This window comes from Otolemur garnettii, unplaced genomic scaffold (assembly GCF_000181295.1).
Source record: "Otolemur garnettii isolate 467f Iridium unplaced genomic scaffold, OtoGar3 scaffold00164, whole genome shotgun sequence".
Taxonomy (NCBI): domain Eukaryota; kingdom Metazoa; phylum Chordata; class Mammalia; order Primates; family Galagidae; genus Otolemur; species Otolemur garnettii.
In genome coordinates, this window is record NW_003852559.1 from 432,614 (window position 1) to 439,129 (window position 6,516).

General features: G+C 42.3%; 1 protein-coding gene across 1 annotated transcript in view; it reads left to right on the plus strand.

The window, feature by feature from the left end:
- The first annotated feature begins 13 nt into the window (after positions 1–13).
- Positions 14–6,516, plus strand: part of NDNF (neuron derived neurotrophic factor) — a 38,647-nt gene continuing 32,144 nt past the window's right edge. The window contains exon 1 of the mRNA XM_003800055.3: positions 14–348. The gene's annotated coding sequence lies outside the window, so the exon portion shown is untranslated. The remainder of the gene's footprint in view (positions 349–6,516) is intronic.

Genomic DNA, 6,516 nt, shown 5'->3' on the forward strand with positions numbered 1-6,516 from the left:
CTGCTCGGCGCCTTTTAAAAGGACCTCCCGCCACTTCCCGGCTCTGTCCCGGGATTCCCCAGCCCCGCGCGGCTCCCCGCTCCACTTCGCAGCAACTTCGGCGGCCGCGCGCCGCCCGCCCTCGCCCGCCTTTGAAGTTTGCTGAGCCGATCGAAAAGTTGGGACTCTTCGGCGGATTGAATTTTTCTCTTTTATCTGCCTCCGCCTCCGCCCTCCAGTCTCCTTGGTTCCTGGATACCGGTGCTTAGCATCTTGGCAGGGTCTGGGGACGTGGACTGTTTCGCACACCACACCTCAGGGAGGGACTTTTCCTCTTCCCCCTAGGAAAAACAAACACATCTTTTTAAGGTAAGTAGCGAGAGGAAAGCAATCCCCCAGTCTCCCCCACGCTTTAGCCTGCCACCCTGAGACCTGGCACAAGCAGTGTTCACACTGGAGGGCTCGTCCGGGATGGGGTGTTGAGGCGCGCGTCCCCCAATTTAGAAGGGCCCAGGAAGGTTCTCGCGGATGAGGGGTGTAGAGCAGGTTTCCTTTGGTGGCTCAAGTTGCTTTCGTGGCCAGATGGCCCCGAGAAATGTTAGGAGGTGGACAGACAGCGCAGTGGTGAGGAAGACGGAGGTACCGGGTACCCCGGAGGTGCGGCGGGGTCCGGGAAGCCTCCTGGATGGACTTGGCCTGGGCGCTTACTCTGCCCGCCTGCCGGGAGAACTGTTGTCTTCCTCCCCAGGTTCAAGCCCTCCTCCCTCCACTGGAGAAAGTCTACGGCACTGGGGTTTCGCGGGGGGCGTCTGCGTGTGGGACGGAAGGCAAGAGATCCGGGCAGCGCGCGGGTGCCCTGCAGGCGGCCCGGAGTTGCAGCCCCGGCCGGTACCTCGATCGGCCTCCCCGGCAGACCCCCCACCACTCTGGCTCCTCATTTGTCCTCTGCGAGGTAGGCGAGCATCGTTAGAGAAACTATCTTGGGCTGACTCGGGTGTCCTAGGACGGCTCGTACTTTGGCAGGGAGAGCAAAGCAGCCATCGAGGGGACACCCCACTTCCGCCCTAGCCAGGGCAACTGGGGGTCGTTCCCTCGCCCCGTCTGGGTTCGCGCTAATCTGCGCTACCTTCCTGCCGAGCTGAGTCGCTGCGGCTCCGGCACTCAGGAGTCGGAGCGGGTGGTTCCAGTCCCAGCTCTTTTCTTAGGGCGCTTCGCAAACCGCTGACTATGGGGTGCGATTTCGTTTCGTTGTGCGCGCGTGGGCCCCCTTACTCCCCGCTGCCCCGGCCCAGGCGGAGGCGTGAGTGCCCCGCGCTGCTGCGCACCAACTCCGCACCAGCTCCTCGGAGTTTGCCGCCCGCACCGCTGCGCTGGCGCTCGACCCGCCTGGTCACGGTTCCCCTCGCGGCCCCCTTCGGGGCGCTGTCCATCTCTACCTCTGAGTGGCTCCCTGAAAACGAGACCTTGAGCGGGAAATGAACCTGAGCAAAATGTCTGTCTGTTTTTGTTATCTACTGAGTTCTTTCTAACAACTTTGTAAGGTTGGTAAATTTGTTTGCGTCTCATCTTTCGATCCCGCTAAATCGCAAAGAAGAATTTAATTTTTCATTTAGTTGATCTCCCCAAACACATTCCCCTCTCCTCCCCCCTTCACCCCTCCTCCTCCTGCCTCGCTTCCTGAACCCTTTTTCTTTTCTGAAGGAGGGAATCTCCGCACCACCTCCTCTCCTCCTCCCACCCCGTCCCTGAGCGCCTGTGAGAACCAGGGGAGTCATCAATGGAAATAAATAGGACCCTGCTCCTCTCTCCGCCCCCTTCAAACAAGTAAAATCCTCCCTGGGCTCCCAGAAGTAGAGATAAAACATCCTTCCCAAGGGAGCGGTTGCTGAGGATTTGATGGGATTGAATTGTTTTATTATCCCGAAAGAAGTGATGGATGGATGCTAGAGGGAATATGTGTAGAAAGCAGAGTGTAAGTGAGGACGCTCGGTATTTATTATTATTCATTATTGTTTATTAAGAGTGATAATAAGGCCGTAAACCTAGCTGAGGACAGTGTGTATATTTGGTCTGATTTCATGTCAGTCTCTTGTTACAGTGGTTTCAGAAAGTGAAAACACCAAAACGGTATTAATTCCTCACACTCATTCTGCATATGGGATTAATCAAATGTCAAAAAGATACTGTCATTTTACCAGGCTTTTAATCCATGAACTTTTGGAAGGTTGAGCTCTTAAATAAAATGTCATTTGACTCAGTCTGTCTTCTTAAAGTTTAAAAATCTTGGCACCATAATTAATTATGGTCCCAATTCCCATTTTCAATCTAAATCTATATTCAGGATTATATTAAAATACCCCCTATTTTTCAAAAGTGACTCTTATGAGTTTAAATTCTTGGAGAGGGGAAGGGAACAACTGGGAATGAGGGGCCCAGAAGTTAGAGAAATTAGGACTATTTCAGATTCCTCTCAAAAAGTCCTTTATATCTTCCTTTAAGAAAAGAAATGACAAGTTCCTTCTCCGCACACTTCTTAACTTCAGTGAATGTCCTTAATCTTTACCACACATTTGAAACTTAACAGCTTGCAGCTTTGTCTGTATTATTGTTTTCATTTTTGTGTCAGGACATTTTATTCATTAAACCTGTATGTCAGAGACTTAGGCTCAGCATGGCGGTAACACCCTGTTTTAATTAGTAACTATCATAAAAAAAAGAAGCTAGAACTCTGTAATGGGCCTAAATTGCTATGAATTATGTGTGTTTTTAATTACGCATTTATTTCAGCAGAAATTAAGCCATGAATATAAAACATCTTTTAATCACTTACAGATACAGCTTTTATCTATTCAGATCTAACAAAATATATAATTGGGGAGTAGCCTTCTAAGACTAAGGGAAGCCCCTACCCTCAGTTCATTTGTCCTGGGTCTATTTAACATTCATAGGGTAAAGTATGAATGTTAGAGTAAGAACGGATGTCACGAGCCTTGGCAGTATCACACACAGGGTATGTTAGTGGAAAGCAACCACAGTGGGTCAGTCTTCAGATAACTTAATGCAGAGGGTTTTTTTTTTTTTTTCAATTGGCCTTCTGAGACTTGGAGATTCAGATTTTAGTTTTCATACTTGAACTTATCAACCAGGCTCTGTAGGAAGGGGACAAAGCTGTGTTCTAAAACTCTTACAAATTATTTGGAATGAAGGGGGAGGGGAAATAGAAATAAAGCGTATCTGTTGTTTTCTTCCTATATTTATTTCTATAGCAGTTCTAATTCAACCTTGTCTAGAGGTCAGAATTTTTATTTTAAAACTGATTGTGTTTTTGTTGTCATTGTTGGTAGAACATATTACTTTGGTATGATGGAGGAGCAGATATTGGAAATGGAATGAATGTACCTGAATTAACAGAGAACATAAGAGCAGTATGTGAATGCCACATAATACATGCTGATAGAAATTATTTTAATCTCCCTTTCTGAGTTGCTCTGTGACAAGGAAGTGACGAACCAATGCCCTCTCTCACTTTTTTTGCTCCTTGTCATAGTTCGCTTTGGGGAGCCCTGCATCCAGCTGGTTAATGATTCAACCTTGCCAAAGTCAGTTGCCATAAGCTAATGATTAGGAAGAAAGTATATCCCATAGTCATCTGTGGGTCAAAGGAAAGCATAACCTACAAAAATAATTCAGCTAATTCATTTGACCTTGAAATAATATCTAGACCTTCTAAATGTTTATGTTGGAGTGATTATTCGGAAGAACATAATTTATTCTTCCCCTGTTGGTTCACAGTCATTTAGCAGAAGCCACAGCATACTTAAATAGTAAACTACACCAAATCTTTGCTTTGAAAACTGATTTTTGAATGTTCATTTGGTTTCTTAAAAAAATATTTTGTGTTTTAATTGATGTGTAGCAAAATTCACTCTTTGTGGTGGAAAGTTCTGTGAGTGTTGACACTTGTGAAATGATGTGTCCACCATCACAGTGATACTATAGAATAATTCTTCCACAACAGAAATTCTCTCATACCATTTCTTTGATGTTATCTCTTCCTTGACCCCAATTCCTGGTACTGGTCTGTGATCTATGCTCCTTTCTAATAGTATTGCCTTCAAAATTGATTTTAAAACCAGAGTCCTCCAGTATTTAAATATTCCATTTAAAAATACTTTGTACTCTATGCCCTGAAGTTAGGACAAATTCTACTGTATTTTCCCATTATATTACACATGCAAAATTAAATGACATCTAGGATGCATGCAGTCATGCCTCCATGTTAATTTCTGCAAAGGAAGAAAAGTAAATAAGAATGCTGATATTGTACTGTATCAGATAGTGTTGTGTTGACCATAAATTCAACACAGTGTTGTATTTGGGGGGGAAACCACATTATTTCATCGTGTATCTGTGTTTGCTTGGGTGTGTGTATGTCATGTATTTCTTCCCACTTCTGAGATGGCACCTGGCATTTACTGTTCCATAGCTCACGAGTGCCCAGCCAGTGCCAAAAGCAGTATTCTTGGCTGCTTAGTTCCTAAACACATAACCCAAAGACGTAATATTCACCGCTTTCTTTTTGTGTTTTGTATTTTACTAAAAACTGCATGCCACAAATACATGGACTTTAACTTATTTAAAAATATTTGGAAAATATTAATATATACTGTTAATCCCTTCCCAAAATAAAAAAGAAGTTGTTAGTTTTGCATTTTAAGAATTAAGGGTAAAGAATTCAGTCAATATGGAGTAAAAGCCTGTTAACAATATGTTTCTGTAGCTTTTTCCTTTTGGAATGAAGAGACAAATTTGACCACAGAACAGCTGGGTATTGGGTCCTGTTACAATGTCAACTTTTTAAAAGGAACTCACTGAGTTAGATTTGATTTAAACTTCACTTTAAAGTCCACAGACCTCAGGTTTGTAAGTATAGAAACTTCCGAGATTACATGTTATTATTCCATCAGTAATTTCCAGAGCCTTTGGAAACTCATTTATTTTAGTAAATTCGTAGATCAGTCTTAGTTTTCATTTGTTAATTTTTTTCCTGTAGCAAATTTGAATGTTACACATATTTCCTATATTGGATGTTTCCTATTTGAATGTTTTCTGTGTTTCTCTGAAGTATTTATTTTTAGTTTCACTTGTGAAAACTCTGAATTGAATCTTTTCTTTTAAAAAATACATGGACAGAGGGAGTAGTATACGTGTATAATTAATTTACCAAACGTCTCTTTTAATTCTTCTTTTGAAACAATTTGTTGCCTTTTTTATAGCTGTGAGACAACACATTTTTAAGAATAATGGGGTTATATAAAGTTTGGAAGGAACTCGATAAAAACATGATCACGCATGAGTAGAAGTCCGCTCATTTGAGCGGAACTCTGAGACACTGACTTGGCAGTATGGAGACATTTAAATATAATAACCAAATCATAAAAACGGACTGAGCAACATGCATGCATGTCTGCTTTCTAATTGGAATGATTTTCAGCTAATATCACAAATAGTGGTGACCAGCTGATGTTAATGGAGACAGTACAAGTTTCTGTCAGTGTTTCTTCTCTCTAAGAGGAAATCAAGGTAAACACCCTTCTCTTCCAGCTGTGTGCTCAGAGAACATATATTCCACAATCGGAAGACATAGCCAGAAATTGGACTATACTCAAATGTGCATTTTATCAACAACTTAAAATCACCGTAACTATATCTTTTCTGAAGCAGTGTTCCTCTATATATGCCTATATACAGAATTAGATAAAATATGAGACTGAAATTTAACATTTTCTAAAGTAAACAGTAAAATCTGAACTTGTAAACTAAAAAGACCTTTAAAGTGTGATATCTGAGCCAGGCGCAGTGGCTCATGCCTGTAATCCCAACACTCTGGGACGCTGAGGCAGGTGGATCACCTGAGCTCACAAGTTCAAGACCAGCCTCAGCCAGAGTGAGACCTCTTCTCTAAAAATAACTGGGCGTTGTGGAGGGCACTGTAGTCCCAGCTGCTCGAGGCTGACGCAAGAGAATCGCTTGAGCCCACGAGTTTGAGGTTGCTGTGAGCTATGATGTCACAGCACTCTATGAGGGTGACAAAATGAGACTCTGTCCAAAAATAAATAAAGTCTGGTATCTTGTTTTTGAAACCACCATGACTGTTTTTTAAAATTATAATATAGGAACTGTGAACAAGTGAGTATATGCAATATAGATAATACTATATCCAGATAGTTGGTAAAAAAAAAAAAAATGAGGGGGCAGCATTTTAGTAATTTTCCTGAAAATATTATGTTTAAGAGAAAAAAGATAGCATAATAGGGCCTGATTGTTTGGGATTACTTTCTCCAATTTAGATGGAATGGTGGTAGATGCATTTTGATATGTAGATGGTTATAATTTATAGCACATTGTAGGGAAAAGTAAGCCACAGTAATCCATATACAATTTGGAGATGGCTTTGATGACTCTCTGAGTTTAATTTACATGTACACTAAGCCTCTAGGCATTGCCAAGAAGGACATTATTCTTTTTTTTTTTTTT